Below are 20,180 nucleotides of genomic sequence, written 5' to 3'. Positions count from 1 at the left end.
CCATGAAAAGCAACAGGAGATTATGAAACTTGTCTTTAAGGGAGGAAAGTTTCACTTTGTTAAAATGCCATTCTTCAAAGTATGATTTTACTCGACGAATGAAAGAATAATGGTAAATTAGATAATATAGATTTAGAATAATTGAATAAAAGCTGTATGGCATTTTATATTCTCCAAATAAACGAGAACAGAATTATAAAATAGAAAGGAATAAAAAGAATAGAGAGTCGGATCCAGGAAAAGTACTACAAATAAAATTAGGGTAGAGAAGTATCAAAATTAATGCAAGAGTGTATTAAAATTTTATCAAAGTAGGATATATTTTCCCCAAAGGGAAGCAACATACCTCCGAACCGATTTGATTAAGAAGCCACTAACCAAAGTTCCCTCAACGAAAAGGTGGTGAACATCAAAGGAAAAGTTGGCAAAAACATGATGGCAGTTTCCGGTAAAGCACAATCTCGCAAGATCATTTTTTCGTCACGCACTAGCCCTTTCGTCGAACCCATTAGACTCCCTGTGGCCATGGAGCTAAATGGAAGGTCGAATTATAGAAAAAAAGGTCTCGGTTCCTTGTCGGAAATCGAAGAAAAATATACTGTAACTCGATCGAAAAAAAAAGGAATGTACTTGCTAGAAAATACAAGAGACATGTTTAAAAGAAAATTGCAATTTTCAAATATTTTCCTTTATAAGCTGTTGGTACTTTTTTACAGGATTGAAACGATCGATAGGGAAACTGTGTCAATTTGGTGCATAATTTATAAACGATAAAACGGAAGTATCAAGGATATATCGATTCAAGAACTCTGTCTCTTCCTATTATTTCTCTGACGTAGAGAGATGTCCTTAATTAAAATATTCCAAGTCGAACGATTCTGCGCATTGCTTCGTAAATGGACAATATTTATCATTTTTAACGTGCACGCTGCAATGACTTGAAAAGGGAGTTCTGAGCTCTGTTTGCTCTTAACGGTGTATTAATATTCGATTGAAATGAGAATCTAGAAACAAAGGGAGAGAATATTTTTATCGCAATAAATGTAACGATAAACGAAAGGACACGCGTGCATGTGAGAGGAAAGAAAATGGATGAAAGCGTGCTTCAAAGAAACGATAAATCCCCTTGAAAACAAAGCCGATACGGATAAACTAAAAAGTTTTTTGAAAAATTCTATTAATGAAAAGGTCATAATGAATATATAAATATACATAAGTGGCAAGTGTATTCTCCAGTCAAATAATTATTAAAATTGTTAAAATTGTTAGAAATTGAAACAAAGTTCTTTAAAGCCATTATAATTACCAACTTACACGTAATTTATATTTAAAAAATTAAAACTTCCAATATAATTAACTTGTTTCGACCTTTTGCCTTACACGATTTTTTTCTTTTTTCTAAAAACATTCCACGGTCGGCGCATCAAACATAAAAAGAAGATTAAAAAGGAAACACCAAACAGATTTCACAAAGGACGTAACCTAACATACAAACACTCACCACCCTAAAGAAATAAATCAATCAAATTCGAAGATGGTATCCCACTGGTGGTAGCCATCCACATGCTATATTGCTATATCACTAAACTATAATATTTTACCAAATGTCCTACTGGACAAATTGTAAGATATAAATAAATAAATAATAGAAAAAAAAAACATTCCGATTGTTCCCTATTTAGATGATTGAACTATTTAACCATAAGCTATACACGCAATACTGTATAGTTACTAAACAATATAACTAAAGTGTAATTAAAGGAAGCATAGCTAGCAAAATGGCGTTAAATGAAAGTGGCCGTTAAAAAGCAAAAGATACAGAGCGCGAGATAAGTAAAACAACCTAAGGTTTATTACACATCTCGAAATGGAAAAAGTCTGTTGAAAAAATTGTTTAATCAGCTAGTTAAGTAAGAGTTAAGTAAGGAAGTTACTTAAGAAAATGATATACCTGCCAAGTAGGACCGAAGCGAAATTGAAGGACGATTAGATAACATTTAACCGTGTCTTTTCGTCGAACTCGTTCAAGATCGTTTACGCCGGTGAACTTGAACTTAAATGTGTATTCGTAAAAAGCGAATGGAACCAGGCAGCCAGGATGGCCTTGCTTGCGGTAGTTTCATCCATTCATGGGAGTCACTTCTCTCGTCTTTATATAAAGAAACGATCGTACAAATTGCTTTTCGGCTCTTACCTTGATATACAGTTAACCGTCTCGCATCTAAACCTTCGAAATTGCACGTTTCTTCGCTCCATCCTGGAGAACACGACGTTGAAATAATTCTATGAAAATTTGTCAATACTTTTCGAGTCAAGGAAATCGCTAATATCTTGAAATTTAACAATTCAGAAAGACGAACAAAGAGAAGAAAATTATAAAGTTACTTCGAAAGAGGGAAAGTTACCATTTTTCTATTAATTTACAATTTCTCTCAAGTCACAGTTTTTAGCGTGAGCTCGCGAACCAAAGAGAAATTGTAAATTATCGATTTACGAAAGTCAAGATATTTTATATTTCCCAAATAAGCAAACTCGATATCGTAAAATACTACGAACAAGGAAGATTGAAAAGAATGGAAAGATGTCGTAGAACCGATCGAATAATACTACGTGTAAATGAAGAACGAATGACCAAAAAACAGGAGAAAATATAGAAGCGGCAGGAGAAATCAGATGGATACGAAACTCGAAGGAAGAAGGACACGCTGAGAGGCAAATATTACGCGCAGCTGTAAGAGCTGACACATATTATGCAAGCCAATCGGAATATCTGTTTCGTAGTGACGGTCATGTCTGTTTCAAAAGCGAACAATTCGATAACGACCAGCATAAACATTATCTCTAACATTAACGACAGATTACGAAACCGCAACATAGGAACTGAACGGTGTCCCTCGTATATTTCCTTCTTTTCTGGCCATTCTAAAGGCTGCTACAGCTTCCAGTTTACTAATATGGTATTCTTCTGCTTACGTCTATGCGTTTCTTTAAATATAGAAATCGAGCCTATCATCGTGTAGAGAAGGACATCAGGAAGTAGAACGAATGATCTATCGCGCTGATAATCACCGTCATCGTTACATTTTTGCTTGCTGTCTTTCTTTCTGATTTTTATTTTATTAGCAATCATGCGTAATACCACGATTTGCGTCACAAGAGAAGGGCGAATGACGCGATACAGAAATTTCTCAACCGATAAGCAAAGTAATTGCATTGTGCTTGATTTCCTGCAGATAATCCGAGATCTTGTTTGAAATTGGAACTCCAGACAATTTTAATATCGTTCTTTTATTCGTGCTTCGGGATAATATTAACGCTGTATCGTTTGATCTTCTCCGATGCATTCTACTTCTCATTGATCTTTTAATTCTTCTGATTTTACACGTCGTTCGTTTTTAATTTCTCCAACATTGTTCTCTCGTTAATCTTCAAGCATGAAATTACCCTTTTTTTAATAGATGTCTGTATAGTCTCATCCTCTTCGTTGATGCTGCATCTATTAATTCTTCGTTAGTTGGTCATATTATTCGTATAACTATATAGTTAGTTATTCGCGTTTAACTTTCTCAACATTGTTCTTTCAGCCATGTTCATAGCCACTAATTTTTCTATTTTTAGGCGTTAACCGGTTGAAATTTTGTTTTTTTCAAATTACAGTCAATTCTATTTACGCGCTGTTTCAAATTACTCCAGAAATAACATTTCAGTTCTTATAGCTGACTTATCTAAAATTCCTTAATTGCCGAGAAATGTAACGGAAAAGGTCTTACGTATTTTCGTTGGGTTATTCCAAGGCGTAACAAAAAATTGAAATTTTAAGTAGAAAACATTATCCATACCATTTATCCGTTTATAGAAGAGTGTAAATGGCAGGTAATAACATTATTTTCCTCTAAAGTCAACTGGGAAAGAATGGTCGCTATTTAGGCTATAATTTATTAATAACATACTTTACGCTTACATACGTAAAGCAAATATCTTATTTTTCCTAGAAAGTTCAATTTTCCTTGTCATTAGCCAGAACTCTCTTGTAGTTTACACATGTTTATGTATGTAGTTTACACATGTGTGTTTATTTCTTTGCATGATGTCTGCATTAAGATTCTGATCTATGGAAACACCTATCCACGGAAGATTACCGAATGATGTCCATGTTTCGAAAATTTGTCGCAGATTTTTACACGTGAGTAATGTTTTATGAAATTAAATAATTTTAAATAATTTTTTTTAGTAAGCTTTATCTAGAATGTATTATTATCTACAAAAAAAAAACAAATCAAGGAATTTGTCAGGATATCGTTTATATTAGGACTTTCTAATAATCTGCAACAAAAATTGGTCGGCGATATTATCGTGCGATATTACAGCGTGTCGCGTAACACGACGACGAAAAGAAGGATTTATGTTCAGAAATAACGGAAATGCGATAAAAAAAGAGATGAAGTATTTCGAAAATGTAAAGAGACTGCAATTTTTGTAGACATAAAAGATAGATAAATAACAGTGTTGCCTGAAGACATAAAGAAAATGGATAGATAATGGTGTTGCCAGAAAAATCGCTGAAAACTGAACATACCTAAAACTGACAATGAGTAAGTTCTGTGTGTTCAAGTTGAAACATCGAATTATTGAGAACACCTTTAATTTATACACGAACGAATGTTAATTTAATGTTGCTTTTTAAACCTAAAGTCAAGTCGATTCTGCTTTTCCAATAAAATAATGTCTCATATCACGCAATGAGAAAGCATAGCTTCATAGCTATCGGTAATTCGTGGTAATTGTAAAAAATTAATCTGAGAGTTCTAAATATTTAAATAATTTTATAATTGATATGTAAAATGATAGCTATTTCCTTTTAAAATTCTGATTCAACTAATAGTCAAAATTTCATTTTTCGTATTTACCGTGTTGATTATCGAACCCTCGACGCTATATGGTTGCTCTCATAAAACGTTAACACCTAAATTCGCTAACTCAGATGTCAAATAAAACGATTCGCTTTTATTAAACGCAAGTGCCTTAAAAATCTCAAGGTCCTCCGAATTGAACTCCACAATAGATCCAACCTTTCTACTCATTTCGACATTAATGGGCCTTGGTAAATAAAAATTCTGCCACAACTTGGGACGAAAGTTGGACTTTGAAACATTGGTTTGATAGTGGTGCAAGGTTTAGGAAGTTCCGCGTAACATCGATCATTGTAATTGACACTTATTGGACAAGAGAAAAATAGATATTTTCGTAAATAAACTAAACTCATAAAATGAGACACGCAAAGTAAAATCGAGTTCTCAAACACAAGGAATTCGTAAAAATATAAAACATTTTACAAAGTTATTATCTTTCTAAATGCTCGTGAAAATGGACAATTAACAACTTCTAATCTATAGATAAAATATAACGATGCTAATAGAGCAATAATTTTCAAAATGCAACGATATCAATAAAATACAAATTTCCAAAATACGACTATGCAAGGATAAACGATGTTTACTAGAGCCTAGAAATAGTAAAGAATATAAATTTGAAGAATTTGATTTAAGAATTACAAATAAAATCGCCTTTTCCATTATACGATTGTTTGATTTTCTACTCTTTAAAAACGAACGCCGAATGGTATTTAAACATACGGAATACAAACACGTGTTACAAGCATGTTGCATTCATCCGTGGGAATGTAGTAACGCTTTACGCACTTCCAGATATCTTGCTTCCTTTATTCATAAATTAATTCACGCGGCCGAAGGCCGCCGCGTTTCAGAAGAAATCGATTCAAAATTGCAAAACTTATGTGCACGTGCTATCTTTCGCTCTTTTTCCACAGACGCATGCTGCTGTAGCTTCATCGTAGTCCTTTATTGTGTAGCGCTTAAGCTGTTACCACACATTATTCTCTCATTAATCTCAATGATATTGCTATCCCAAATTTGTGTCTTGCAATTCAATCTCGTCTTCGTATTCGTCTTTGCTTTGATCGATATTGATATTTGAGAAATGATCTCCAACACGTTAGAGACGAAACTACAATAAAATATATCACACATAGAGAATTATAATTAATTTGAAATTTTAATCTAAATTATAAACGAATAGGCCTACACACAAAAACAGACTTACAAAAAAGTATTCGAATTTTTTTTTACGAATATATTATCTGTACTATTGAAGATATTTTGAAATTTCATTAAATTATATCGCTAATGTTTGTGACGTATCTGGAAATGTATCTAAGAGCTGACAGAGAGAGAACAATATTAAATATTGAATATTGAATTATGAAAATTATTAATATTAGATTATACTGTTGATAACGTTGATATAAGCTGTTTTTTTTTCTTTCTTAAAAATCATCGAGTTTCGCTCTTGCATTTATAAAAATCTTCGAAGAAAGAGATCCCGAAATAGAAATTAATACACATGATGAAATAATTTGCAGGAATGGCAAATTGTGCAATCGTCTACACGAAATAGTAATTTCGTGTTTTGCAGGCATAATTGCTTTCCAAACAGCTATTAGACAATAAAACTTTATCTTCCGCAATCAACATCAAACATACATTTTAACGTCGGAAAATTCGCCTGAACTATATTTTATTTACTCGAAGATCATTAAACATTAATTGAATCTAATCTAATTTTAAATATTATCGCTTTTCCTCGAGGTGCTCCTCCTAGCTGGCAAGCAACATGTTCTCTTAATAACTTCTCTATCTAAAATCAATCTTTCATATCATGGATCGTTAATTTATGCATCATCGCGATGTCTAACCAGTTTCTGATTTCCACGAATATTACCTATGAAAATTATAGGGAAAAAGCAGGATAAATTACGTTTTATATTTTTTACGGAGCAGTTTTAAAATTGAATACTGTACAGTAAGACTGTAATAAGTCACAATTTTTGTTTTTTTTCTTTTTTTTTCATTATACACGATAGAAATTATTTGATTTTGGAATTGAATATGTGTTCTTGCCATACTTTTGGATATTTTGAAAATATTAATACGCTTATATTATATAAAATCCATAAAACTAATCTTATCTTTCTACCCGCGGTGTTCGATTTAATAACATCACACCAAAGTTGTTGTTTTATTTGATTTTAGGAATCTTTTCGTATATTATTGTAACTTCAAAAATATCAAAGTATTATTCATTTTAACAGATATGCACATTTTACTTCGACAAAATTTCCTCAGTTACACGTATCTTCGTATTTAACAGAATTCTTTCCACTTTTAACTGAAGCGTTTATTTTAAAAGTGATGTAAGTATATTTTTCGACAAAAATTGATAAAACGAGAGACTTACGTGTACTTTAACGTAAAACTTTTATTTATAAACGAATTATAATTTCACTCTTATATTTCGTTCGTTTGAATCAATCGAAACATCGTTAATAAATGGAATAGCATAATCGCGTAATCATAATAATTTTGAAAGCGGTATAAGTCTATTTCTTAATGATCTGTAGCTTGTCCAAATAGTCGAGGCAGCAATAATTAAAAAGAAATGATATCGAAATTAAACAGCAGTATTTTACGTGTTTCAATTCTTCAACGACAAGCTTTCGACTTAAACTTTATATTTATCGTGAATCATCAAATCTTCTTTTCGATTTTATTCAGAGGAGCTGATAAGGAAGTTTGCGATATGTGTGAAGCACCGTTTATAGCTGCGATTACGAATGCAAATGTTGTCGTCCTATGTGTGGACATACGACATGTAGACGAATCCCCGGGCATGTTGCGTTGTCATGTCGCAACGTTATCGGTGCTATCATGCACGCAAATTTTATAAGAACGATCAACGACGATGTATCTTTCCGTGATGCACCTTTTGGATTTTGTTAAATAACAAAACGCACTAGAGTTGCTGAAATAATTTATTCATCGTGCAGCATCAGAACAGAATATTTTTCTTCCGAGTTGGATTAAAATATTTACAAAATAATTATTTATTTACAAAATAATAAATATTTACAAAATTAAATAAAGAATGACTGTACTTCGATAAAAATTTGAAATCAATATCAAGCAATTACAGAAGATAATCTGTAGATATGCATAGTAATTATAAACAAACTGTACATAACGAGGAAATAATGAAACGAAAATTGGATACAAATCATAACGAGTATAACGAGTAATTGATATCAGAAATACCTATATATTCGCAACGTAGAATTGACGACCCTGAATAACAATATGCTAATAATCACCTTGTCGATCGAGTAATTAAAGGAACGTTATTGTCTTCTGTGAAAATCACAGTGCGTACTTTCATAACGTCTTTATAAAGTCAGGCAAAAGCTATTGTATGCATAAAAATGGATTTATTAAAAGTATTAATTATGCACTATCCTGCAACAGAAAAGAGAAACCTCCTTCCTAAAAAAAAAAAAAAAAGAAAAAGAAAAAAAAGGCGAAAGAAAAAAGATACTATATGCCTTCTAACGTTAATTTATGATACAGACGAACAAAAATGACAAGATCAATCAGCGTGATATACCGATTGTTCCAATCTTCTATGCTCTACAAGATGACGTAATTTTGAAAAAATATCAGCAAAAATCGTTATCTGTTTATGGTAATAATAACATCTCGCGACACACGTTGAACAGACCTATCAAACGGAATGATACAGGTATATTACTTATAAGTAATCCCGATGATTTAGCGCTTTTATCGACAAATCTTAGAAACAACATATACTGCAGCAACCGAGACAATCTTCGAATTTGCAGAAGATCGTTGTAACCAACGAAAAAGAACGTTTTATGAACGTTGTTCAAACCGCTCGCAGGAAGATACCTCTGTTTTAGATTTCCTCTTAGATCAACGCAAGACGATGACTTATAATTCTTATAAATATCGATAAAACGTCTTTCTTCACGCGTCTATTACGAAATCTATCCTCCACTGCGATAAAATATAATTAATATTTATCAACGAATTTCGAGAATTAAAACGACGAATAATTCGAATAGCTTTTCGCGTTCACGAAATCTTTCACGTTCGATTTCTATTGGCGAATTTTCAAGGAGGAACCCTTTACTGGAATACGCGCGAAATTCAAACTTCGTTTTCAAACTGTTCCGTTGCGTAAGAAAGATCGTAAGAGCGATCTTGCATCTCGCGTATATAACATGTAATTCTCTTCTTTTTTTTCTTTTTCAAGGGTATCGGGTTTCTGAAGCAAATATCTTTGACGGTTAAGTCCCTGCGTCTCCGTGTTTCGCGAGTAGATTTCATTACTCAGCGAATTTTCCTGAAGCTATCAATGGGGCTATTTTGTTTCGGGAATCAGAAAAACTACCGTGTTCTTTCGTGACAATTGATTTAATTAACTGCGGCTCGAGGAAGATAAAAACGGAAAATATCGCGCTCATTTATTTTCGGTGTCGAAGGTCGCACGAATAGAAAATTTGTAATCCTCGATTGGCATAATCGACACTATCCGATCATAATTTTTTTATCTCTCGGGTAAACATAGAAGGTCAAAAAATTAGAACTCCGGCGATATCGAAGTTTGGAAATTTGGAACTTGGACGATTTGAAAATATTTCAAAATTAGGATATTTAGAACTTCGAGCGCATCGAAACTGGAATATTTGGAAATTCGGAAATTTAGAAGTTCGACAATTTGAAAATTTGAAAGTTATTATTAGAAAGTTAAAATTGAGTGTTAAAAAATTTGAAAATGTCGATGCGATTAACCTCGATATTTTTCTATATATCTGTTGATTTTTTCGTTCACAATGTAACAAACCGAAGAACCGTAGAATTTTAATTTGAAAAAGATATCAAAAAACATTTACCATGTGAAGAAACATAGTGAAACAAAGTATGGTTCACTGAACGGTTGATTCGCTTTTACTCGAGTGCTATGCGAGAAAATGATGGATAAAAAAGAGAATTGCGTAAAACACAGAGAATTGTACAAGTCGAAGATAAGTAAATGATGTGATGTTGGAACAATAAAATTGCCGATTGAATGATCATTGCGAGTACCGTGTGAATTACGATGAAACCAACTTTATCATGATTCACACACGGTATACGATATACTTTTCAATTAATCCTATTAAATTTAATCACGCAAGACAAGCTGTTAATCAATTCACGTGTCAAGTATCATCGAGAACTAAAGTTTGTCTCTGTTTCTTTGTTTCTAAAGTCCTTTAAATTTAAATTCGTTAAGTCGTTAGTATATTTCCATATAGCTTTTACCCCATCAAATTCATTTTTTCTTAAATAGTAACATTGATTTTGTAAAATCTGTAAAACTAAAGCTACATGTTACTCATTTTCCAACGTTTCTTTTCTACCATCGATTAATTAATGGTAAATCAATTTATATCAAATTTGTTAAATCAATTTCTATAACAATTAGTAATTAATATTAAAAGTCGAATAAATTAACGAGCCCCATTAGATAAATTCGTTCATTTCGTCGATAATGGAACGATTATTTCAAATTGTTTCATCGTTCGACTTTGAAACCACTCAAGGAACTATCAGTTACACGATATCTGACTAACGCTTCGACGGATGGATAATCAACGTTTGATTCACATGATCATTGTTTTTCCAGTTCACATATCATTAGCCGAATTCAATACCACGGTAAACCTGCGATACTAAAAATTACGTAATAATTTCTATTTTATAATCATTCTTTCCTACCTGAAAGAAATCGATCTTTCGTATATCATAAATCCCAATGTACGCAGCAAAGCAACTTAGAATTATACCTTTTTCTCTTTCTTGCTAAACAATTCATACTCAATTAATATTCCTGATCAATTAACCAGCCTAGCTGTCTGCTTATTATTGTATCTCTTCCAATCTGTACTATACTATACAAACAACACTGTAAATTACCATACGTAACATGGTGAAACACAGGAAATTCACAAATTCTCACTCCAAATACTCCGCAACTTCACCTCGTAATATCACTCAAATTTCCATGAGTCACCAACAGGCGAATTAAGTTAGTTAACCAAACACAGTTTGAGGAAACATATCAAACCATGCAACAACGTCGCAACGTTCTCGGAAGGTACACTCACCTGCGCGTCACCAGTTTATGTTTCTCGCTTTCCGGTCGCGTATACGTGTCGCGACAAAGCGACGAGAGAGAAAGAAGATTGCGGTGGTAGTGAGAAGAGCGAGAAGGGAAAAAAGCGTGCAAACGAGTCACGAGAAAACCCAACGGTCGCGGTGCAACAGGAGAAGCGGCTCTTTGGAATCGTAAAATCCCCGCAGTTCTCCAGTGACGTCTTCGACTTCGGCGTTGCTGTCGACAGGACGATCCACGGGGACCAAAGTCATCGTCCAATAGCCGCACACACGACGCTGGTGGGGCTCCGCTTTCGTTTGCACGCGCTATAAAGCCCCGCTAATTGTCCACGCGGCGAACAGTCGGTGCGTGCCCCCTTTTAAACGACGATGTAGCGCGGCGTCCGAAAAATCGAGGATCCGTGCACCCAAGATCATTGTGACGATCGAGATCGAGCACGTGACCTGGACTTGGATCACAGGATCACGAGAGTCGTTGCGATCCGCGATTTCTTTTGTTATTTTTCCCATTTCCGTTTTATCCTGTTGAAACAGTGAAAAGACATCCGGAAGAAGAAGAAGAAGAAGAAGAAAAGAGTAAAGTTTGTTCGAAATCGACTTATCGAGTCGGACAAAAGTGAAGAAGCTAGATTTCATTTTATTTCTGTGACTTCTGCAGAGAGTTTCTCGTTTTAGAAACAAAACCACGACGAGATTTGTGATACGCCTAGTGAAGTTTCGCGTTGCTCTCGGACGATCGTGGAAAAGGTAAACGTTTGTTTGCACCGATCATTCGTATCGATGTGTCGCGTGAGACTTGAATTTTGGTACAGTGGTTCGTCGTGAAAGTATTTGAACGCTGGTCGTAAAAGGCTTTGGTGTATAATGTATGTTATCTGTTACACGGAACATTATGAAGTATATCGGGAAAAACTTGTTCGATATAACCGTACCTGTGTTATCTTAGCCGTGTCTCATTACGGTGATAATTAAACTTCAAAATGTTTCGCCTAACACACATATTATAATATCTACTATATCCATAAAGGACTTCTATAAGTATTTCAGCATTTAGCATAGATAACTTACGTATCTTTATTGTATGCGTTACATAAAATATTTAAAAATTTCTTTAGTATCGGAATGAGACATGACTATTGTAGGTCAGTCAAATTTTTAGTCAATCTGAAAACTCATATAGGAGCTACTGCGATATTCATTGATCGCGAACATAATACACATGATATATTTACAAAATGTTTGCACAAATATTCAGATATTTTCATGTGAGCTACTGTATATTTGCTATTTTGCGAAGAAGGAAGAAAATGAAGTTCTTTCATTGCTCCAATCGTGTTTTATCTCTCATTAACACTTGCGTCGATAACCTACTTAGATGACCAAATTTCCATCGTTGAAGATAACAACTAAAAGTTTGGTATTTGCTTCGATCAAGTTACATACATACCTTTTCTTCGTGATTACTCGGTCTCTTTACTTCTTCTCACTTTCACGACCAATTTAATTAAAATCCGAGCCAATGACTGCTATAACACTGCTATAATGAAATGATTTACACAAGAAATAGAAAAATTACCACGGTATCTTAGAATGTTTTAGTATATTACGTACATCATTTTGCTTTTTTTGTTTATTTTTTCAGTAAGTGAAACACAGCGTCTGTGCCAGAATAACTAAGAGTAAGTTAGACGTTTGTGAGAAACTGTGACTAACTCCGAGTACAACATACGATAGAATGGTAATAATAGTGAAACTTATATACTAGGTAAACATTTCTAGTAGGCACTATTATGACAAAAATATAACAGTACAAAGTAACTTAGGAGTAACAGAATCATAAAGTTCTTTAAGGACCCTTTGTGAAGGAACGTCGATGATGGCATAAACATTGGTATGCTGAGAGTTGAAGGATAGACGTCTATAGAATTTTGATAGTATCTGTCAGATATCTGTATCTCGTTGAAGATCAACAGCATCAGAGATTTCCTAGAACTCTGGCTCATTTAACAGCTAATTATTTTAAAGAAGGTTAGACAGAAGAAATCCATTTATGTTGATTTTCTAATTATAGCGTTACTTTATGATTAAGTATAAGGTTGAAGAGGAATAAACTTACTAGATCAAAGTCCTTTAAAGCTTGCTTATTCTTTCGAAGATAACTAACAAATCCGCAAAACTTTGTAGAAAGCTGTTTAATCACAAAGTTAAATAGATCTTTGAAATAGAAAATTTGCCAGCTGTGTATTCAATCTTAACGCTAGAAACTAGCAAATCAGACAAAATCACTGACATCGGATTTGTTGTTTTTGGAATTTCTAAAAATATACAAGTGTTTTCGATAGCATCAGTGTTCACTTTTATTGGAACAGAAACGCGACTATATATACTTATCCATTATCGTGATATTTATCGAGACTATGTATAACATATTTAGATGGGTATCAAAAGGTCGGACGTTTTAATGATAAAATTATGTTTTTCTAAAGAACGTAAACTTAGAAAACTGCCTTCTTCTCCATGAACTTGGTATGTTTAAATGCCACGATCGACTAACAAAGCACTGTACTACAAAATACCAATCGATGCTGATCAGTGAGAGGTAAACTCACTATTCTAGAACAGGTGGTCAAACACTGCAATTAAGCAACAAGAATAGGACAACCGTGACTCATATAGTCTTTCAGAAGCCAAAATGATTAACTCTTTGTACACTAGTTCTTGCACATTATCTTGGCACACGGCGTTAGCGTTCAATTTTTCTAGAAGAGAAATTACTTCCATAAGCTCAATTTGTCGCAAAAAAGAACGCCGTAAACAATCATAAATTCCAAGATGAATAAGAAAAAAATAATTCCAATGTTGTCGCTGGACCATGGACTTTTATCATATAAAGCGATAATTAATCTAACTTACTCATTGTGTATTACAACAAATTTTTATTTCATTCGTTGCTTATTATGCAAAAGCTTATTCGCGTTAAATATGGTAGAACTCGATTAATTAATCGAACTTTTACCGATTTGAAGCACACACTTGAACGTGAGCTCGTATCACGCGAACGAAAAATGATGAGTAGCGAAGAAAATTGGTGAACTCTTGTTATATGAATTCCAATCGATCCATATAAATTGTCCGTCAGGAAAATCAGATAATTGGGATTGCAATCTTAAACAAAATTTCTGTTTCTATCGACTACAATAAGTGTTTTAATGTATCATATTAAGAAACAATTAACTCGATAACGCCATTATAAATAAATAAATAGAACGATAATTCCTCGAAAACGATGGTATTCCAATATTAATAACAGATTTCTTTCCTTTCTTTTCTTCGTTTTCCCTTACGACCAAGAAGAACACCAATCAATAGGAAGACTTACGGTTGGAAGTGAAACCAAACGATCGTTCCACTTTGTATTGTTACGAGTCTGTAAGTTTGGCTTTGTAGTTTGTGCGAGTTCCGCGAGATCAAAACGCTATGCTGTATCTCGTGTGCATCGAATGAATTTCAATGGCTCGATCGCGATCACGATCGCCTTCCCTGATCGATTCGAAGGCGAGAAAACTAGCCCCGCAGGGAAAAATCACGTATGCAAACTATATGTATCCATGCTAGCCATGATCGCTCTTATTAATTAGTTCTGGGATGTAATAGTTGTTCAAGGTGCGCACTTTTGTGTAACCGGTTACCGAGAACGTTTGACACACGCTTGTCCTCGTTGTTAAACGTCCAGGCCGGAACGGAAGCGATCGGTCGATAACGATCGTCCTGAGATCGTTAAGTCACTCGAGTTATGACGATCGTTACGAGCCTCCATTTTCATTGGTGCGTCGGTGGACGAGTTATTGCTACTCTGCTATGCGTTTTCAATCGGAAAAGGTCGGTTTTGAAGCTGTGTTCAATATTCGCGCGTAGCTTTTGCTGGAGCATACGTTTCTCATTAATTTCACGGATCGATTACTTTGGGGAGGTTTCTTACATTTTTTAATCGTAAAATTATTGGTTGTAAGATTTTTTTGATATACCATATTCTAAGGGATCTCGCTTTTTTAATGTTGTAACAATTTTCTAGAAATTGCAATGTAATTCTTAATCGAATTTTTGAGCCAGAATTATTTAAAATCATTATATCTAGCAATGTACGAGAAATATCGCAATACTTGTTTCATATAAGTTATTATATATACACACAGACAAATTATTTACATGCACAAATATCGCTTGCATTTTTTTGTCAGAATAAGGACGGTACCTGATGGGAAAATTCGTATTAATTTAGGTGGTCCTGGCTTAACGTTAGGGATAAACACGTGTTCGTTTTATTGCACGCTTTACGCACAATCCGGAAATCAATGCTAACTTAGTCGATCGTTGTTCAAAGCGAGCAATTTATCACAGCTGACTAGTTGCTACGTAGGAATGTGTTTATTCAGTATTTTTGTTAAGGAAAATGTATTTTTAGTGTTGTATACTTCATGTATATACAGATGCAGCTACGACTCGGATAATTACTGATTAATGATAGCAATCTGCTATAATTGACTAATACTTACTATAATACGTTTACCTATTTTGCATACAATTTCTTTTATCTTTTTTTTTTTTTTTTTACTATGAGCAAATGGTGTTGGATCGAACGCATTATGTATCTTTTTCAAATTTTCTTATTTTATATTTTATATTTTTATTTTATAGCTTCCTTGAAAATTCTATGAAAATTAGGATTTTTAATGATTCGAAGATTAGAAAATTCGAAGATCGTGAGATTAGAAGATTCGAAAATTCAGACTGAACAATTTGGAGATTTGCAACCTTGTGAATTAAAAGATCCAGAATTTGTTAGACTTATTAAAAAATGGTGTATTCAAAAATAGCATATTCTCTTTCGAAGACATTTTTCTCAATGTATCCTATTGGAAAGTACAAACTTCATATATCACTTGAATCTCGATTAGAATCTCAATTAAAGCATTCATCATTCCACACAATCATTATCGCCAAAAATGCCATTCAATTTGTGGCAGAAAAATTCTTTTCTCGTGTCCATCGGCATACCGTTGTAACGTAAAGTGCGTTACAGTATACGCGAAATAATTTATGCAAATGTTACCAAGCCCCTAGAAAATAACAGTTATGTCACGGACTGGTCACTTCCGGTTCTCTCGTCATTAATACTCTTTTTTTTATCTAAGTTCGTGGTAATCGCAACGAACATTAATTACACAGAACCGTAATAAATAATCATCTACACTTATGAAACATCTATGTATGGACTGTTTTAAATGTTTTACATATGCGCTACATCGGTGATTAATCGAACGCGATCATCTCGTAGATTTCGTGAAAGATCAAATCTAACCGCAATTATCTTACAAAAAATGTCATTAAATTAATAATATTTTAAACGAACTTAATTCTACGAGAAATTTCATTGAACGCCAGTAAATTAACGATATTTAAATAATAAATAATATTTCATCAAATAAAGAAATAATTAATCAATTAAAACTTGCAGGGACGATTTTATAATCGATTTAATCATCGATCTATTTTCGAAATGATTTGCAAGATTGAGATCTGAATCGTGTAAATTGCACGGTGTAAATATCATATCGTGTTGTACGATGGTTGAAAAAAAGCGAGTTTGTGCAAAAGGGGATTTCTCTTTGGGGTATAAAAGGTTTCTTAGAAGACGAAGGTGGTTGGGAAAGAGTTTAATTGGCGGCAAATTAAGGATTCAATTATCAAAGGGAGCAAAAGCTTTCGCGCGTATATTTTATATTGAAAATGATTGCTCTTGATTCAACGTTTATAACGTTGGCCTTCGTGAAGTAAAAGTAAAATGGCGTTCGCTAACGGTGTCGAATTTTTTCTTAACGATTCTAGTTGAATAATATCACGAATTTGTCGGGATTATTGTAACAATAATTTTACTTACTTGTTTTAATTATCCAGTAATTAACTGTAGTAATCGTTCACTGATAGAATCAAATTTTTATCGAAAATTTTATTTAAACAAGATTCAAAGATTCATACAAATTACTATGGCGCTACAATAATTTCGTTTACTTCTTTCATAAGCACACAATCTTTACGATAAATATCTTCCTTGATAATTTTATTTATGTAATACCTACTTGGATTTTTTAATAATTAACTATAATTGCTTTTTTATTGGTGCTTGCTTCTTAACTGAATAATCTTTAAAAAAAAAAGGCAACAATCGTGTGACATTCTGCACAGTGTCAAAATAAGCAGGAACTGGAGGTATGGTGCTCTATTATTTAAAATTTTTATTAATTGTCTTTAGAATTAATTATTATTTACACATTACGCACGATACATTTTGTGTATTTCATGATCATTTCTTCTAAACAAACTCTTCTATTCCAATGACAATTTACATCTGATTACATTACATTTTTATTTAACAATCCTCACGTCCCAAAAATATTATCTTCCTATTTGCAAAAAGGATCTAATAAGAAGCAAATTATTTAAAGGACACTCCAGTTAGAACGTACAAGTGACAGCAATAAGCCTTCGATAGTATCCTCCATTTTGCAATAACCTTGCAAAAATGTTCAAGGATCTTTCCTTTTCTCTTCCTCTCTAGCAAATTCAAATCACTTTTTCCAGTACACTCTGTATCACCTTGAATTAGCCTTTACCTAAGATTATATCGTGTCAAAAAGTAGCATGGCAATATATCTAGACAATACAAACATCTACTTCCTTTCATCTCGACTTTAGATTTCATCTTCTTCATCTTGATTTCAACAATGTGGTTCACCTCACCTTGAACCCGTTTAAGAAAATTTAGCGAAGAAGAGATTCCTCCGCTTAATAAGAGAAAGATCATAACACGTTGATAAACATGAGAAATTATCCGGCTAAATGTAACGAAGAGATAGACATAAGAGAACTTGCTACTAAAACAACAGTCGCTCACGTGAAAGTACTCGGGCACTTAAACAAACCTTTGGTGATTTTTATACGAGACACTTTGAGATTTCATTGACACTGAAGTGAGACACGATCGTCGTAATTACATTGAGAAAATTTGAAACAGATCTAAACGTGTATATAGAAATTTCATATATTTATTGGAAACATATATTATTGTTATTTTATATATAAAAATTACCAGAGTATTTGAGCAGTCAATTATTCGCTAAATTAATAAGAATAATAAGCCACGATGTACGTAGTAAAATCATCATCATGTGTTATATACATATTAATTTTTCATTTAACATATATATTTGCGAAATATATATACATTGTCTCATGTATATATATCTTCAATATACAATCTCAGATTGATTCCAAATTTTACTATTATAATCTCGATAATCGTATCTCGTTAGAGTGCTAACGAAATTATAGAACGTTTCGTGATATGAAAGTGTTCGAGTACTTCCGTGAGCCACTGTATATCATAAGATCGATCACCTTGATCGTTTATCGATCTGTATTCGTAAAACACATAAAAAGGTATGAACGCATTGCAACACGAATTTATTCGACGACCTAATAATACCCCATTCACCTTGAACTTAGTTTCCTCGTAACGTGTAATTCGAGTTAAGTAGGTGATCGAGGATCATTGATTCGCAGATATCGAGATAATGACAGTCATGACGGAGTCCGTAAAAGCCGAGGAGGGCGAACGTCCGAAGATCGAAACCTTCGACGACATACTACCGTACGTTGGCGAGGCCAGCCGCTACCAATGGTTCCTTTTCATCATGCTCCTTCACCTTCGTCTACGCGTTCCTCTACTTCACGCAGTTCTTCATCACGCTATTGCCAGCTGAACACTGGTGTACCGTTCCGGAACTCGAACGATGGAACCTCACAGACAAACAAAAGTAAGTGACACTTTATGTGCAATTTGTCTTATTTGAATTATTGAGTTATACGTAACGAACGATCCTACATAGTTTCTTTATGTTCGAATTTACCCTGTTACGCGATAGACATTTTCAGCTCCGGCAGATCGAAATGGTCAATAATCATGTTGATCGTATAACAAATCAATACATGTTTTCATTAAAGACGTTCCTTTCGATGTCTAGAATTAACCACCTTCTATAGGAGACAATTTATATGCATATGTACTGTTAGAATTTAATCTTGGAATTAGGATTAATATTCTGTGGAAGACACAATGTTTATGTTGAAATAATACAATGTGATATTTATTAAACAATTATTTCGAGAGTTATAAATGTGCGTTCTGGAATGTAGACAGTTGGCTAGTTATTCACAGACTGGCTTAGTGACCCATGGCCCTTGAAAAGGTTTAGAGCCCCACTCTCTATGCAGTAATGAGTGTGACCTGTGTGGGTGTCTGTGTGGCGTCACATGTGGCACAGAACCTTCTAGTAGCTTCTCGACGTGCCCGTCTAGAATGTTCCATTCATATCCTCACGCTTCTTCCGGCGTCTTTTTGAAAAAGCATGCACGTGCCAACTGCCGTGGTGCATCTCACGAACGCACGCTGGTGGGGATGGCGCTGGCAACGAATGGAAGAATCTGTACGATCAAACACTCTATCCGCATGCGACTGATATCGTTGTATTCCAACATGTACATATCTGTTCAAGTCACGTGCACGTAGTTTAAACCAGGCTTCTCGAAAGCCTGTTTGTTTTCCATGCAGGTCGCAATAAATATTCTCGACGACAGAATCTTCCACTTGCACGGAGATTTCCATTTTCTCAGCTGTGATAACGTATCGCATTGCGACAATTTGTTTCTTTAAAACCACAATATAATATCTGATAACTTGCACGAAACAACTGTGTTTATTGAATCAGGAAAACCCAGGTATTGCGTTGTATATGTAAATGCATATGTAAATATCGTGTCGTATGGGAGTGGGGGAGATACCTGTTACGACCGTTCGCGGAGAGACGCGGTCGCGAAGAAAACGCGTCAGCGAGAGGCGTAAATTCTCGCTACGATTCGGTGAATCGACGCCGCGAAGTAGTCGTTCCCCTGTTTCGGTTAGGATAACAGAGGTGTTTGAATGAATATGACACAGTAGTAAGTTATATTTCACCGTTTATTCCAACAACTTAT

Source organism: Bombus huntii, unplaced genomic scaffold, assembly GCF_024542735.1.
Source record: "Bombus huntii isolate Logan2020A unplaced genomic scaffold, iyBomHunt1.1 ctg00000100.1, whole genome shotgun sequence".
Taxonomy (NCBI): Eukaryota; Metazoa; Arthropoda; class Insecta; order Hymenoptera; family Apidae; genus Bombus; species Bombus huntii.
The sequence above is the reverse complement of the archived record's forward strand: the minus strand, read 5'-3'. Positions refer to the sequence as shown.